The sequence below is a fragment of the Salvelinus sp. IW2-2015 genome, linkage group LG18, assembly GCF_002910315.2.
Source record: "Salvelinus sp. IW2-2015 linkage group LG18, ASM291031v2, whole genome shotgun sequence".
Taxonomy (NCBI): domain Eukaryota; kingdom Metazoa; phylum Chordata; class Actinopteri; order Salmoniformes; family Salmonidae; genus Salvelinus; species Salvelinus sp. IW2-2015.
The window spans coordinates 19,615,143-19,633,728 of record NC_036858.1 but is presented as its reverse complement, the minus strand read 5'-3'; the positions used below and the strand labels follow the sequence as shown (position 1 = coordinate 19,633,728).

At 41.7% G+C, this 18,586-nt stretch overlaps 1 protein-coding gene across 2 annotated transcripts in view; it reads right to left on the bottom strand.

Moving 5' to 3' along the window:
- LOC111977414 (WD repeat-containing protein 38) overlaps nucleotides 1-14,868 on the bottom strand; it is a 60,377-nt gene extending 45,509 nt beyond the window's left edge. For both annotated transcript variants that reach the window (XM_024006823.2, XM_070448376.1), the window contains exon 1: nucleotides 14,740-14,868. The gene's annotated coding sequence lies outside the window, so the exon portion shown is untranslated. The remainder of the gene's footprint in view (nucleotides 1-14,739) is intronic.
- Nucleotides 14,869-18,586: the final 3,718 nt, after the last annotated feature.

The following is an 18,586-nucleotide window of genomic DNA, read 5'->3' as shown; positions in this document are numbered from 1 at the left end:
GTGATTGTCTCCACCCACCTCCAGGTGTCTCCTGTTTTCCCCATTAGTGCCCGGTGTATTTATCCCTGTGTTTCCTGTCTCTCTGTTTTTTTCCTAGCCCTCCTGGTTTTGACCCTTGTCTGTCGCCGAAGCTGCCTGCCTGACCACTCTGCCTGTCCTGACCTCGAGCCTGTTCGAGCCTGCTGTACTCTTATAATCTAAACCCGGCACAGCCAGAAGACTGGCCACCCTGCAGAGCCTTGTTCCTCTCTAGGTTTCTTCCTAGGTTCCTTCCTTTCTAGAGAGTTTTTCCTAGCCACCGTGCTTCTACATCTGCATTGCTTGCTGTTTGGAGTTTTAGGCTGGGTTTCTGTATAGCACTTTGTGACATCTACGGATGTAAAAAGGGCTTTATAAACACATTTGATTGATGGGAAAGTTTTRACACATTGCCCTATAGTCTGTTCAATAGAGTGCAACTGCAGCTCGCAATTCGGGGCGTTCCTGCATGTGGGCATTCCTGCATCTGCCGGTGGACAGACAAGTCCCTCTGTTTTCATCTCTGACAGGGCGCAGCCATCTTGCTTAGACTCTTGTGTGTTTCAAGATGAACAAGCTATGCAAAGTATCTATCTTAACGAGAGGTGACCATTTCAGGACTAAGCATAGTTATAAACACACTTTTATATAGCAAGAAATAAGCTAKAAACGTGGCGTGAGTTACAGCCGACCCACACGTATAAAGCAAGAAATAAGCTATAAACGTGGCGTGAGTTACAGCCGACCCACACGTATAAAGCAAGAAATAAGCTATAAACGTGTGTGAGGTAGAATGCCCCTGATACTGTAGATCCCATTCCATACTATCATACAGTATTGCGCAGTGTATACTATAGACACAGTAATATTACACAGTTGGCTTCATTTTGCATTAGTTTATGCTAGCACCACCATAGTGAGATTAAACTGTTGTTTTTTCACACAGTTGCTGGGTTGCGATAGTTTCCTGTTACACTATTTTACAGTACAGACAGTAACTATCATAGTTTCCCATGTAGACTCACAGCTCAGCTCTATTACACTGAGGGTTTCAGTGTGTGGCAGGGTTTAATATAGTTTTTCTGTTGCACTACTTTCGGTAGGCTACATACAGTAACAAGTGACTATCAAGAGCAGCTGGTGGCCCATCAAGATTACCCTGTCTAGCATAGCTGTGATCAGGGGAAATGGTGGGAACATGTAAAGTGTCGTTGCCGGCCAATCGTGAGTGAGGGCGTCCAGACCCAGAGGGCCTGTAGGGTCCGACATCGAGAACCAGCTAGGGCAATGAGTGTTCTCCTGAGAATCAAACAGGTCCACCTGTGCTCTCCCGAATCTGTCCCAAACCTGAGGGTGTAGASTCTAGTCCCCCTCCGGCGGACCGTCTCTCAAGAGCATGCCCGCTGCATTGTTCAGGACCCCGGGGATATGTGCTTCTAGCAGCGATGCCAAGCGAGTATGGGCCTACGGCAAGTGTTCCCGATCCATTGGACCAGGAAATGCTGTCCTACCAGTTAAGGCTGAAACGGTTGGGGTGCTAGGCGACCCACCCTGAGCGCCAGCATATTGATGTATTGACCACTCCATTGGGGGATCCAGCGGCCGCTGGCCGCCTTGCCTCTGAACGCGGCACCCCAACTCGTCAGAGAGGCGTCACCGCCCACCCGCTCCTTTAACAGGAAGGAGCGGGATAGCCACTTCGATAGGGTCCTCAAACATGTAYYCATCACCAACAGTTGACGGTGTCTGTGTTGTTTTGGGTGCCGGCCATGGGAGTTGAACCATCGCTGGAGTGGCCTGATGGCGAATGCCCAGTGGAACCAACAGTGAAGCCACAATCAGTAGGCCGGGTAACTGTTGGTACTCTAACACCGTCATGGCTCGTCCAAGCCAGAAACAGTTGAGGTAGGATAGGATATGGACATCCCAAGGTAGATCACCTTCTGTGAGGCCCAGAACTCAAATTGTGGTTCAAGAGGGTCCTCGTGTCCATTGTGGCTATTTTGCAGTACAGACAGTAACTATCATAGATTCCCATGGAAACTCACATCTCAGCTTTATTACAGTACACTCAGGGTTTCAGTGTGTAGCTGTGTTTACTATAGATCTGTTGCACTTCTTTACAGTACAGACAGTAACTATCCCTTAATTGGAAACTGACAGTTCTATTACACTACTGTTTTTCTCACAAAGTGTGTAGCTTTGTTCACTAAAGTTTTTCTGTTTTATATACTGAGTTTTGCCAACCCAGACASTCTTTCCTGAGACATTGTGCATTATGTGCCCATTGTGCTGCACACAATTTCAATTTAGTATTGAACGATGCATGCCAATATATACTAGAGATACTGTAGACTGTTGATATTGCAACCACACAACTCAAACGTCGGTTTGATAGTATGAACAAAAATCTGAGCATTTCAAATTGGGTGTCAGTGAAAAGCAGCTAAAATAGGCCCAGGCATATTGCAATATTTAAAAATACAWTCGCGGGAATACATAGTTTGGAAGGCAAAAGTCTATTGATTAAAAGAGAAGACAATGAAAAGACTAATCTGTCAATTTGAGCGAATAGTAGCCTATTTTATTGGCTCCAGCTGAGGGCATCATCCATATCCCCTGTGATGTGACCCGTTTCAGGAAACTAGGCGGATGTCGTAAATCACGACTTCACAGGAGAGCCGTTTGAACGTAAAAAAARKTTTTTTATCAAAAWGTGTTTTTTGGCAGAAATGCYTTCGGGAACATGTGAACTTTCATGTGCCTTAATAACATTATTTTATGCCATCTGTAAATACGAATAAAGTTGTTAAATTACGAGCCTAGTTGGTTTAGCCAAAGAAAAGGCCAGGAACATTCCTGCTAGCCATGATTGGCCGAGACAATGAGTGGGCTGGACATGCCGAGAGATGAGTTTTAGATTGGTCTACGGTGTAACATCTTGTGTCTATAAAAATGAGCTGCTCGTTATACGTACATAATCCTTTCTAATGCAGTTTTTTTCAAAATATATAACTTTAGCCATGGAGAACTGCAAATGTGTTGCTACTGCTCTCAGTAACATTGCTGCCTTTAATTTATCAGGCGCTATCGACAAATGTCAGTGGGAAAAAGTTATGATGGGACTACATTCTGGAGGACGATCATGCCATTCTGACTCTGAAAAATGACTCAGACGATGAGGAAATCCCTGATTTAGGTAWAAACATTTCCATTGAAGAAGACATTGTAGAGTCTTCTGATCACAGTGATGGGGAAGAAACGGCGATCAACGTGTATGAACTGTGTGTAACGTTAGCCATTTTGCATTTAATGTTAGCTAGCTAACAAKCCTCTACTGTGATAGGCCAACGGACGAGTTGGAACTATCACTGTCACAGTATAACAAAGGTTGATTGTATTTCGAGTCAGTTCTCTGCTTTACCCTGCGTGGTGATACAGTGAACCTGTATATACRAAAATTGAATTTACCATTTATCACTTATGTTAAATAAAAATACTTAAAGTATATTCGGTGACTTTGAATCACATTTTATCCTGATACCAAATTCGGTGGAAAGCTGCTGCCATCCCATGTGACAAAAGCAGCAGTCTCTACAAGGAATTGATGACAGCACTTGGTATGCAAAGCATAAACATGTTTTGATTATTTAATTGACCTCCAACATGATTGGCACTACTTTTATTGATCTCACATKGTTTCTGTCTCTTGGGGCCTCTACAAAGACCAGAGTGAACACTGTCTGMGATTGCTGGTGTTGTGAAGAACAGCACTGTGACATGGATCAACAGCTGGTTGGACTGGAGGATGATACCGTGCTGGTGGAAAGCTATGGCAGGCAACAATACTTGATGCCGTACTTCAGGCCGCTGCCACAGATCAAGCAGTACCAGCACTTCAGGTGAAAATAATTTTCATTGTATGAGGTTATTCTTATMTAAACTTGGGAGGTGAATTGATGTTGTGCAAGGTTGTAATGTCTTCTGATTTTTTGTTATTCCCTGTTTTACAGCTTCGATGCTCTGGAGCCTGGTGTTGTTGCCAAGGAGCATTCAGACTGTCGGGACCAGATTTCAGCTGCTGTGCATGCTGACATCCTTCCTACCTACCATATTCCTATCATCCTACCTGTACAGGCAAATGATCTGCCTGTACAAGCACCACCTGGACTGGACACAGCTAGACAAACTTATCTTTTTGAGATGATCAGGGAGTTTTGCGACGAAGAGGCTATGGACATTGCACGCCCTGCACCAAAGTCAAAAGCAGGACAGAAACAGGCTCTCGAATATAGATTCCCTTGTTCATTCGTGGTTTACACCTTCTGTAGAGACCCATCCACTTAGCAAGACTTAGCAAAATATTTATATATAAAATAAAAAATTATAGGTGTCGTAACATGATTTTGTGACATACCACAAAACATCATGTGACCGTATCAACTGTGCACCACACAAATATATGGCGCATGCATCTGTTTATGTACTGTACATGAGCACCTCACTCAGGTTTCAATTCAGGTTGCATGGCCTTAACTTGTATGGAATACTATGTGATAAGTGTGGGTGTAACAGTATATAAAGTATGCTAATGTATTGGTGTGAAGGCATTGGGCAATGGTGTAAAGTACTTCAGTAAAAATACTTTAAAGTACTACTTAAGTATTTTGGGGGGGTAATCTGTACATTACTTCACTATTTATAGTTTTGCCTACTTTTACTTCACCACATTCCGAAAGAAAATAATGTACTTTTTACTACATACGTTTTCCCTGACAACATTTACATTTACATTTAAGTCATTTAGCAGACGCTCTTATCCAGAGCGACTTACAAACCAAAAGTAGTCGTTACATTTTGACAGGAAAATTGTCCAATTCACACACTTATCAATATAACATCCCTGGTGATCCCTACTGAATCTGATCTGGCAGACTCACTAAACACAAATGTTTTGTTTGTAAATTATGTCTGAGTGTTGGAATGTGCCCTTGGCTATCAGACAATTAAAAAAAAAAAAAWTWWWWWWAAWWTTGCCGTTTGGTTTAATATAAGGAATTTGAAATGATTTATACTCATACTAAAGTATGACAATTTAGTACTTTTTCGACCACTGGATGTGGCTGGGGGTTATAGCATTTCTTTCACATGAAGTGTGTCTAGGTAAGCGTCATCTAATATTTTTATCTGGACACTTTCTGTTCACCTGGAATATTTCCTTATTGTAGGCTACTACCACTGTTAGTCTTGATCTTTACTACACTACTCACTGTTTAGCACATGACCTCATGTGAATCCTTAAAGAGACGGGTGGGGCTGGCTTAAGAGGGTGTGAACAATGCTGAATGGGTGTTGACAAAGAAGAGCTCGTCAGTAGGTAACAAAACATCCAAGGTCCTTTTCTCAAAAGTGAGTTTACAAGTTTATCAACTTTCAAAGCAGAATTGCTTTCCCATTGTTCCTCAAAAATGCAGCGTATGATATACCATTTTGTAGCTCTGAGTCTCTACTTTTGTCCAAAGTTTTTTTTTAAAAGACCAATTTGAGCCGGTCAGTCACATATTCACTCTTTGTCATTGGGTCAATCAGTGCCACAAACTTTGTCTTTCGACAATAATTCCCTCCAGGTTAGATAGACATCAGTCATATTGTACAATTTCCTTTTYGTAGGCCTAGATTAGATGGTTGCATACAAGGCAAAGCTGCAGGAAGCTATTTTAAGTAGGRGGTGCTGACTGATTGATCACCTTCATCATAAAACATTGCATGCATCTATGCAGGCTAGCAAAATCCAATTCCTAAAGTGTTTCGTAGCCTAAGCACAGGACAAGATTCAGTAACAGTATCACTGCAACCTAAAGGCATCCGCATGCTTCATTTAGGCTGGTGCCTAGCCAAAGTCGGCTACGCGAAACGAACGTGTGCTCACATACTCCCTGAAAAGACCTACGCTTGAAACACAAGAAAAAAGAAGCAATAGCACTGTTTGTCCATTTTGAGATGCCGTAACCAGTATACACTTCCTCAAAATAGTCAGAATTAATCTAAGATAACTCTAGAAATCTGTCATTCATTTTGACGTTTTTGCTGCAAACTAAGATGTTTGGTGTAGTATTTTTCAAGTGAAAACAATGTGCATGAAAATGATTAGCTTCTCGTTGAATGACAAACACTTAATTGAAGAATCCCTACTGTTGTGCGAGAGAGGCAGGTTAAGGTGGCCAGGGTCAGAGTAGTGCAGATGGTATCATATGCTAAGGCATTRAAGAAAGTAGAGGGTGGATCAWGGGTGGGGGAATCTGAGAGGATCCCTGTGAATAGTAGATCTGTGCCAGAACTGAGGGATAGGCCAATATGTTTCAGTAAGGTTGGCTTCTTAGCGTTCATAGCGATGGTTATCAACTGTATCGCAGAGATGGAATGTAAGATACAGAAAATAGATGTTGTGGTGGCAGCTGAGAGARGTACTTGGGGGTATGAGWTTTGACTTCAGAAGAGTTAGGTTAGAGTGTGTGTTGAGTGGTAATATCCCATCCTCTAAGGTCGTTGGCCTGTGTTAGGATCAGACTGGGTTAAAGTAATGGAATAAGGGCCTCCCGAGTGACGCAGTGCTTTGAGGCACTGCATCGCAGTGCTAGCTGCGTCACTACAGATCCTGGTTCGATCCCAGGCTGTGTCACGACCGGGAGACCCATGAGGCGGCGCACAATTGGCCCAGCGTCATCCGGGTTAGGGAAGGGTTTTGCCGGCCGGGTTGTCCTTGTCCCATCGCGCTCTAGCGACTCCTGTGGCATGGTGGGCAGGGCGCAATGGACGCTGACATGGTCGCCAGGTGTACAGTGTTTTCTCCGACACATTGGTGCGGCTGGCTTCCGGGTTAAACGAGCATTGTGTCAAGAAGCAGTGCGGCTTGGCGGGGTAGTGTTCCGGAGGACGCACGGCTCTCGACCTTCACCTCTCCCGAGTCCGTACAGGAGTTGCAGAGATATCACGAAATTGGAGAGAAAAAGGGGTAAAAAATGTAAAGTAATGGAATAAGGTCATGAGTTTGAATGAGTATAGGGTTAGTTGGTAGGGTAATTAAAAATAGATGTATATTTTATATACACAGTGCATTCAGAAATTATTCAGACACCTTGACTTTTTTCACATTTTGTTACGTTACAGCCTTATTCTAAAATGGATYAAATMGTTTTTTTGTTGAAGCGCMTTTGGCTGTTATTACAGYCTTGAGTCTTCTTGGGTATGACGCTACAAGCTTGGGACACYTGTATTTGAGGAGTTTCTCCCATTCTTCTTTGCAGAGCCTCTCAAGCGCTGTCAGGTTGGATGGGGAGTGTCGCTGCACAGCTATTTTCTTTATATTTTACATTTTATTTTGATTATTTTACCCCTGTCACGCCCTGATCTGTTTCACCTGTTCTTGTGATTGTCTCCACCTCCTCCAGGTGTCGCTTGTAGTGTATTTCCTCCAGTGTATTTATCCCTGTGTTTCCTGTCTCTCTGTGCCAGTTCGTCTTGGATGTTTACAAGTCAACCAGCGTGTTTTTCCTGTGCTCCTGTTTTCTATTCTCTTTTCTTTCCGGTTTTGACCCTTGCCTGTTTTTTCTGTACTCCGTACCCACCTGCCTGACCCTTCTGCCTGCCCTGACATTGAGCCTGTCTGCCACTCTTTACCTCTTGGATTCAGAATCTTGTTTTGACCTTGTGCCTGTCCATGACCATTCTCTTGCCTACTCCTTTTGGATTAAATAAACAACAAACACTCTAACCATCTGCCTCCTATGTCTGCACCTGGGTCTCGCCTTGTGCCCTTATAACCACTTTTTCTTCCCAATTTCGTGGTATCTAATTGGTAGTTACAGTCCTGTCCCATCGCTGCAACTCCCGTATGGACTTGGGAGAGGGGTGCGTCCTCCAAAACACAACCAAACCGCACTGCTTCTTGACACAACGCCCACTTAACCTGGCAGCCAGCCGCACCAATGTGTCAGAGGAAACACTTCATCTGACGACCGAGGTCAGCCTGCAGGCGCCCGACCTGACAGAAAGAGTCGCTAGAGCACGATGAGCAAAGTAAAGCCCCCCCCAGCCAAACCTTTGCCTAACCCAGACGACGCTGGGCCAATTGTGCACCGCCCTATGGGACTCCCGATCACGGCTGGTTGTGATACAGCCTGGGATCGTACACGTGTCTGTAGTGACGCCTCTAGCACTGCGATTCAGTGCCGTAGACCGCTGCACCACTCGGGAGGACCCCAGTTTTTGTTTTGTTTTTTAAAACAAATTTGCAAAGAAATCTGAAAACCTGTTTTTGCTTTGTCATTATGGCGTATTGTGTGTAAATTGAGGGGGAAAACACAATGTAATCCCTTTTAGAATAAGACTGTAATGTAACAAAATGTGGAAAAAGTCAAGGGGTCTGAATACTTACATTACCAGTCAAAACTTTGGACACACCTACTCATTCAAGGGTTTTTCTTTCTTAGAACTATTTGCTACATGGAATCATGTAGTAACTAAAGAAGTGTTAAACAAATAAAAATGTATTTTACATTTTAGACTTCACCCTTTGCCTTGATGACAGCTTTGCACACTCTTGGCATTCTCTCAACCAACTTCACCTTGAATGCTTTTCCAACAGTCTTGAAGGAGTTCCCACATATCCTGAGCACTTGTTAGCTGCCATTCCTTCACTCTGTGGTCCAACTGATTGTGGAGGCCAGGTCATCTGATGCAGCACTCCATCACTCTCCTTCTTGGTCAAATAACCTTTACAAAGCCTGGAGCTCCGTTGAGTCATTGTCCTGTTGAAAAACAAATGATAGTCCCACTAAGTGCAAACCAGATGCGATGGTATATTGCTGCAGAATGCTGTGGTAGCCATGCTGGTTACGTGTGCCTTGAATTGTAAATAAATCACTGACAGTGTCCACCAGCAAAGTACCTCCACACCATCACACCTCCTCCTCCATGCTTCACAATGGGAACCACACATGCGGAGATCCTCCTGCGTCTGCGTCTCACAAAGACACATCGGTTGGAACAAAAAATCTCACATTTGGACTCATCAGACCAAAGGACAGATGTCCATTGCTCGTGTTTCTTGGCCCAAGCAAGTCTCTTCTCCTTATTGGTGCCCTTTAGTAGTGGTTTCTTTGCAGCAATTCGACCATGAAGGCCTGATTCATGCTGTCTCCTCTGAACAGTTGATGTTAAGATGTGTCTGTTACTTGAACTCTGTGAAGCATTTATTTCGGCTGCAATTTCTAAGGCTGGTAACTCTAATGAACTTATCCTCTGCAGCAGAGGTAACTCTGGGTCCATTCCTGTGGCGGTCCTCATAAGAGCCTGGTTCATCAGAGCGCTTGATGGTTTTTGCGACTGCACATGAAGAAACTTTCAAAGATCTTGAAATATTCTGGATTGACTGACCTTCATGTCTTAAAGTAATGATGGACTGACGTTTCTCTTTGCTTATTTGAGCTGTTCTCGTCATAATATGGACTTGGTCTTTTACCAAATAAGGCTATCTTCTGTATACCCCCCTACCTTGTCACAACACAACTGATTGGCTCAAACGCATTAAGAAGGAAAGAAATTCCACAAATGAACTTTTAACAAGGCACACCTGTTAATTGAAATGCATTTTAGGTGACTATCTCATGAAGCTGGTTGAGAGAATGCCAAGAGTGTACAAACCTGTCATCAAAGCAAAGGGTGGTTACTTTGAAGAATCTCAAATATAAAATATATTTTGATCTGTTTAACACTTTTTGGTTTACTACATGATTCCGTATGTGTTATTTCATAGTGTTGATGTCTTCACTATTATTCTACAATGTAGAAAATAGTACAAATAAAGAAAAACTCTTTAATGATTAGGTGTGTCCAGACTTTTGACTGGTACTGTCTATAATTATTTTATATATTTTTTGGGGGGGTTCCCCTGTCCCATTTTTTATAATAAAGTGTAATGGATTTATACTATAATTCAGTTGGGGGCGGTAATGCAACATATTGGATGCCAACTGCCGTTAACTATCACCGAAGAAGAATCGCTACTGTTGACCAATCACCGACAAGGGGCGTAGACTTCGGCTGCCTACTCCAACTTGCCTCCCCMAAAAATATGGTGTGCACAAACCCGAAAAAAACCCTTGCCAAAAACCAAAACAAACAAAAACGTCACAAAACGTTGTCATAATATATAAACATACTGTTCAGAACTGTTTCGGCTGGGATGCATGCAGACACCTTAAGTTAATTTAACTCATGTCTGTTAACAAAAAAGCCTTTTGTGAACAGCGTGCACATTTCTTTGTAGGCTAATGCATAATTATAATGGGTTTTTGTGTGTGAGAGAGAGCGAGAGGGGTGTTGAAACTAAATTAGTAAAGACAAGATTGTGGCTAATAAAACTGAGCACAAAAATAAACGTATTCTGGACCATGGAAAACTATGCGAGCCATTGCAGAGAAAAGCGCTCACCTTGATCCAGCACCGTGTTGCTTAGTGGACTAGTTTGTAAGCCTACATTTTTTACATTAGCAGGAGCAGGCCTGCAAGCCAAGGGCGAAAAAATGSCATCTTCCTAATTTGATATTGTTCCCATTCCCCGTTCGCCAAGTCTAGAATTGTAAACTAATAGAAAACAGTCATATATTTTAATATCTCTMCTCAACCCCCAATTWCATTGCAGGAWAACATAGTTTGGAAAGGAAATGGTTATTGCTGTAAAGAGAAGACAMTGACATCTGTCTTTTAGTTCTCAACTAGAGCACTGGGCTTCAGGCTATTCGGCGTGGGAGAGTGTGAAATGTGRGGACCTGGTGTCCAAGTAGGCACATGTAAGACATTTAACTTGTTTAGTATAGTCGGTTTGTAATTCCACTCACTAGTTGTAGCTGTATAGTCTGCTTGTTTGTGGTGTTGGTCTTGGCTAGCTTAAAAATAGCTTAAAATACACCAGTTATGCTATTTTGGATCACCAGGCTGTTGATGTCATGCAGCCTGTCATTTTTGTGTTTATACTATTTCATAACGGCAACGGCAAGTTTGATGTCTGACGACAATAGAATGTTCATGATGTCACTGTGACAACTGTATAGACATGTCGATAGACGTAGTATAAACCAGCCTTTAGTCTTGAAAACKTTGGATGTTTAGTAAAATAAAGTACTCACTCTGTTTAGCACATGGCCTTACATGTGAATCCTTAAAGAGATGGGTGGTGCTAAAGTTTAAGATGGTGTGAACAATGCTGAATGGGTCTAGACAAAGAATGAGCTCTCCAGTAGGTGTACCGAAAAATTCAAGGGCCATTTTCTCAAAAGTGGTGTTACAAGTTTATCAACTTTCAAAGCAGAATTACTTTCCCATTGTTTCTCAACTGCAGTGTATGATATACCATTTTCTAGCTCTGAGTCTCTACTTTTATCCAATGTAAAAAACACAATTTCAAATKTTGCTACATAAGACCGAATCGAGCCAGTCAGTCACATTTTTCTAARTAGTGAGAATGCTCGGAAGCAGGCAATATTGAAAAGTCATCTTTAGACATGTTGTAATTTTCTTAAATGTTGTTTTGTAATTTACAAAATCAAGCAGACAATAAGAAAATTGCGTTTGCAAAAGTTGACATTTTTTCTGTGAGCCAATGGGGTAACCTAGGTAACCACAGGAGGTTTCCCCACAGGGGGCGGGGCCATGACATTCTATCTAATAACAACTTGAGCTTCTCAATTACACTCCATGCTATTCTCAATACTACACTCAATCTGCCTCGACTCAGTTACTTTGTTACATGGCAGACTGTGTCTTGATCTGTGTAATGATATCCCCAATGCTCAATAATACTTATGTTTTTTTCCTCCACTGTTCCCACCCTGTGCCGATGCACCACCAATGCGCTTGTGGTTGGTCCTTCAACCAATGGCATACCTTTACATTGCAGGCAGTGCAGACCAGACAACCCTACATCTCTGACCATCTCATGTTTGAGGTTCACGACTCGACATTTACGCTTGTCCTCTTGTCCGCTCAACTAAAATAAATAGTCGGACAAGAAGAATATAGATTTAAGTTGTCCGAWTGGACAAGTACAAAAAAGCACAACAAATAATATCAAACAATTAGTCCGATTAGAATTGGATCAGATAGGCCAACATTGGAATAATATTCAAATCTATTTTTCATGTACATACATTTWWAAAAAAGCCTACATGTCAAAGTGTAGGTGATATACATATTGGCTACAGCCTCATGTCCAAAATGATGCTGACATGAGGGAGGCGCCAGAAAATGTAGCCAAACTTTAATGAGACTTTTATTAAGTACATAAATATAGGCCAAAACGCCAGTCATGTTTGACAAATATAATGAAGGATAATTAACATTAACATCTAAAGCAGGTGTCAAACTCGTTCCACCAGGGGCACAGTGTCTGCGGCTTTTTGTTCCTCCGTTGTACTTGATTGATGAATTAAGGTCACTGATTAATTAGTAAGGTACTCCCCAAACCTGATTGGCTGGGTTTTAATTGAAAGAAAAAACAAAAAACCTGCAGAAACTAGGCCCTCCACGGAATGAGTGTCACGACTTCTACCGAAGGTGGCTCCTCTCCCTCAATGAACACAAAAAAACATCAAGTAACTTTGAAAAATCTATATTGAGTGCTGCCCCTCTACTTAAGAATCTGATGTACTTATGTTGATCAACACACCCCTTCTGAGCTTTCTAGAACCGTTTACGATAGAGAKGATATTCACAAGTTGATCTCTCACATATTTTGATTGTCCACATAGTGCTCTCAGATCATGGTTTTCAGACCCAAATGTTCAGTGGTGATTGTGTGAACATTTTAAATGGACAATCAATGACATAATACACTTAGCTTGAGTATGTTATTATTTATCCTCTATCCCAGTCCCTAATTGAACCTTAAGCCATACCCCCTATACCCCTTTGGAGATACGGGAGGACTGGTACRGGAGGACAACTCTTTTCCTAATCGTGGTCATTTTTTGGAACACTGACTTATAAACATGACCTGTGGAATGCACCTGGAATTTTGACYTGGGAGCACCAGTGCCTCTCAGATAATACATTGAATGGCAAATGGTTACATCTGTATCGTTGTTTAAAGTCCAGTGTGCTCAGACTGTTGTTTCATTTGTATCATTTGAGAGGAGTGCACCACGAGCAAMGTCATTTGTATCATTTTACTTTGTTGGGAGAACCACTAGCAGAGGCAAGTCTGATGAGGCTCTGTCATAGAAACAAACGGAGCATGGCTCCGTCTCAGTGGTTGCACCTTTACAATGCAGAAAATCGCTTGTCTCTAGCTCAAACCGTTAGAAAATCAAGACCTATTTTACTCGAGCTTCTTTCCGGCAGTGGATTGCTGTACACTCTTAAAAAGGGGCACACACAAATTAATCATCATGAGTAACGCTTCGAACACACCGACAGTGTTCTTGTGCAAAATAGTACGCAGCGTCATCTGGATATGTATGCAACAAAAGTTCAACATTCACCTTCTTATACCATTTCTGTCAAGCCATCTACGCATACAGTCTGACGCATACGTTTGATAAATCCAAGGTATGCACCACACCGAACGCTCTGCAACGCAATGTTGCAAGGCAAACAGAGCGTTTCATTGGAAATGAAATGAATGTAATCTGGTGTACCAAAATACAATGACACTGTCGGTGTGATCGAAGTGTAAGGAATTACGTAAACTATGAAAACACAGATCAAATAAACCCAATTTAACCTATAAAAAACATTTGTTACAGAAAATAGATGATTTGCAGTATGGATCAGATTTGTATTTTCGTAGCAGGTTCGGATAATTAACGTAGCAGGTTAGAAACATTCGGTTAAGGTTAGGACATTAGTTAGGCTAGGGTTGGTTAAAATGCTCCCCGAAATGACTCAAAATTACGATTTATGTGTAACTTCCRTAACTGTATAAAGAATCCCGGAGCAGACAACGCGAAAAGTCTGTCGATGTGGCYTTGAGCAAGACACTTAACCCTAATTTGCTCCAGTAACGCCACACTACTATGGCTGACCCTGTAAAACAACAGATTTCACTGCATCTGAATGTGACAATAAAAACATTTTTTCCATTAATTATCCCAGTAAACCCAAATCTCGAACATGGCAGATACGGTGAACGTGAGTAGATTACATTGAAAATAACGGTTGGCCATCTTGGACGCTATCTCCAGTTGTTTTATAGTTCAATGACCTCACTAATGGTGCTTTCAAGACAACTGGGAACTCGGGAAAAAAAATAGGTCAAAGTTGGATGATTGTTCTAAACGATTTTTCCCAGTCTGAGCTTGTTTTTTCCTGAGGCAGAGATTTCCGGAGTTCCCAGTTGTTTTGAATGCGGCAACAGTCACACACAGTATTTGTGCATGTGCACGGATTGCTTCACGCTGTTACACSGTGGTAGCAACAGGACCAACACAGCAGAGAAGTTTGGTAGAGAAGTTTCAACGCTCGTAGTTGTTGCGGTAATTGACCCACTATGCTGTTTCCTTTGTGCATCTACTTCACATCGCTGGGTATACCTTTAACTAGCTAGCTAAATTAATCTAGCTAGCTAGCTAGTTGCCAATACACTTGCCATGGCTGGCTGTCATGATCAAACCAACACACTTTGGATCAATAACAAAGGCAAAACCCAAAACTGAATCATCTCACCTTATACTTTTTTGAGTAATCCTTTTTTCTTTTTTTCTGATTGACTCGTGTGTTATGTTGTATTTGAACACCAACATATGTTTTCTATGCTAGCTCTCGCCTCTCCTCCAGGCAGTCATTTGAATCGAGGTGACAACTAACATCGTTGCTTAGCAACAAACAKAATTTTAATCCCCTCGGCTCATGGAGATGTCATGACCCATGACGCAATTTTAGAGGCAAAAACAGGCGAGGTGCCAAATTGATGGGACATATGATTATTATCACGTACTACAACATCTATAAAAGCTACCTTGTAATAAATGTTTTGCACAATAAACGCAGTGTATGAGATAATAGGATGAGTTATGTTGAAACATAAATGTCTATTGTGAGTTTTATGTCAGGGTGAACCAATGGGCACGTTTGAGTGTTAGGGCAAAAGCATAGGGCTAAAGCAAAATTAGTACAGAATGAAGATAGGCAGGAACTGCTTGTCGAATAAAAATCCCTGATCAGGCTTGTAGGTGATGTCATGGCGAAATTGGCTAGTTATCCTATTCAATTACTAGAGGGGAAATGTAAAAAACTCTCAAACTTCCAGAATGGGGTGAAAATGGATTGGTCAGGGAGAAATCCAAACCAGTCTAATTGGAATGAATGGCACTAGAGGCATCATCCTGATTTTACTTATGCAGGAAAATRAAAGTAAGGCATTTGATATATCACAAATTGTATAATACCTAGAATTATAAATACCATACAGGTTTTATACACATTTCATGTAATATGTATGTAATCAGATCTCAATTTTTAGTTTTCTTGGAAAGCTGTGAGTGCTATTATATGACACAATATCAGAACTTGTTGCATTTACAACTTGTCTAAGTCCTATCATCAACTGATTTCAGTCAGTGTATGGCTGTGGATTGACTGCATTGTTTGAATGGAATGTAGACATATTGGCAGTTCATTTTAAAACATTTATGGAATCATTCCTCGAAAACTGTCTGGCTAGTTAGCTAGCAAACATACAGTGCAAATAAATTCTTCAAATTCATTATTTTACWAAATATCTTATCACAGCACTGGCAAACCATGGACCAACTCCCTGACCAAAATGGCTGCGCTTTATCACATCATAAGAAGGTTCATGCCCTTTCTAGTATTCTAATTCCTAATTCTATGAGTTAAACTCATGTGCTGAATCACGTCACTGAGTCTAACGGTCATCTCGAGCCAAACTGCGCATGTGCAGGCTGTCAATTCAAAGGCACCTTAGATATAAAGTTGTTTTTGATGAAAATGTAATGAATGACAAAGTATGTGGACACCTGCTCATCAAACATCTCATTCCAAAATCATGGGCATTAATATGGAGTTGGTCCCCCTTTGCTGCTATAACAGCCTCCACTCTTCTGGGAAGGTTTTCCACTAGATGTTGGAGCTTTGCTGCAGGGACTTGCTTCCATTCAGCCACKAGAGCATTAATGAGTGTCATGCTGAAACAGGAAAGGGCCTTCCCAAACTGTTGCCACAAAGTTAGAAGCACAGAATTGTCTAGAATATAATTGTATGCTGTAGCTTTAAGATTTCCTTTCACTGGAACAAAGGGGCCTAGCTCGAACCATGAAAATAAGCCCCAGACCATTATTCCTCCTGCTCCAAACTTTACAGTAGGACTATGCATTCGGGTAGGTAGCGTTCTCCTGGCATCCGCCAAACCCAGATTCGTCTGTCGGACTGCCAAATGGTGAAGCGTGAGTCCAATGGCGGTGAGCTTACACCACTCCAGTCGACGCTTGGCATTGCGCATTGTGATCTTAGGCTTGTGTGCGGCTGCTCGGCCAAGGAAACCCATTTCATGAAGCTCCAGACGAACAGTTCTTGTGCTGACGTTGCTTCCAGAGGCAGTTTGGAACTCGGTAGTGAGTGTTGCAACTGAGGACAGATGTAATTTCACGATGATATGGCTCTATACATAACTGAGCAACGCATTAAATCTGTACTTGGTTTGGGTACCGTGAAGAAATCCACAGTGGCGTGTCTGGTGAGGTATGTATGTCTGTTTGAGGTGTATGCAAATAGATTAGTAGTTAGGCATTTTCAACACAGAAATGTTTCTTAAAAGACTAGAAGAGAAGTCAATTTCTCCTCAACCCTCAACCATGAAAGACTATCATGCATGTTGTTGATGTTAGTTATGTATGTGCAGTTAAGAGCAAGGCGTGCTGCTTTGTTTTGAGCCAGATGCAGCTTTGCTAGGTCTTTCTTTGCTGCACCTGGCCATACTACCGGACAGTAATGAAGATGGGACAAGAACAAAGCCTGAACAATTAGTACAGTTAATATTTGTGTCAAAAACGTAGAATATCTTTTTATAACAGACATACCTCACCCCATCTTCACAACAACTTTGTCAATATGACTTAACCATGATAACTGACCATCCAATTTTACTCCTAGGAGTTCCGGTTCTTCAACTTGATCAATGGTCACACCCTTTATGCACAACTCGTGTTTAGCTCGAGGTCTAAGAGAATGCTTTGAACCAAATACAATGCTTGGATGTATTTAAGACCARTTTATTGTTAACTACCCATTCTGACATTGACTATAACTCCTTGCTAAGAGTCTCAGTGAGCTCACTGGCTGTAGGTGCTGATGTATAGTGTGCAATCATCAACATATATTGTCATTTTAGCTTCTTGTAAGACAAGTGGCATATCATTTGTAAAAATTGAGGAGTGTAACGGCCCAAGGAAAATGCTATCGCACTGTAAATATCTGATGTTACAGAAGCTTCCATTGAAAAATACTCTCAGAGTTCGATTATAACAAGTGAGTTTTAGTGAGCTTGTTCAACATTGCAGCTGACAGTGCAGGTAACTGCCGACTGACTGATCTACAAAGAATCTTGCATCATAAATACAGTGGCTTGTGAAAGTATTCACCCCCCTTGGAATTTTTATATTTTGTTGCTTTACAACCTGGAATTAAAATAGATTTTCGTGGGGGTTTGTATCATTTAATTTACACAACATGCCTAACACTTTGAAGATGCAAACAAGAAATAAGACAAAAAAAACAGAAAACTTGAGTGTGCATAACTATTCAGCCCCACAAAAGTCAATACTTTGTAGAGCCACCTTTTGCAGAAATTACAGCTGCAAGTCTCTTGGGGTATGTCTCTATAAGCTTGGCACATCTAGCCACTGGGATTTTTGCCCATTCTTCAAGGCAAAACGGCTCCAGTTCCTTCAAGTTGGATGGGTTCCGCTGGTGTACAGCAAACTTTAAGTCATACCACAGACTCTCAACTGGATTGAGGTCTGGGCTTTGACTAGGCCATTCCAAGACATTTTAATGTTTCCCCTTAAACCACTCAAGTGTTGCTTTAGCAGTATGCCTAGGGTCATTGTCCTGCTGGAAGGGGGATGTGTCAGAAAACATAAATTAAATTAAGCAAGGTAATTTTAAGCAAGGTAATTTWAAAAATTGTCTCTAGTTTGAAGTATACCCACTACATGTATGACGTTTCCATACTATGCATGGTGCATGTAATATGAAAAATAATGAAAGTGTTTGTGTTGAGAGAGGGATGTGATTTAAGAAGCCATAAGAGATAATTGTTTTTTATAACTTTGCACAGCGAGTAGTCACCGCCCCTGAGTGAGGTCAGAAAGTGTGTCAGCCGGCCAGAACCGCCCCTTTCCTGCAAACTGTATAAATTATGTGTTAAGAAAGTAACATACCAGACCAGAAAGACGTGAAGCTGCAGCTGCACGTTTAAAGTGGTTTGAACTTTGAATCTCAACACGAGGTGAAGACAATAACCCCCCCCCCCCCTCCCCCCCCGCCCCCCGGA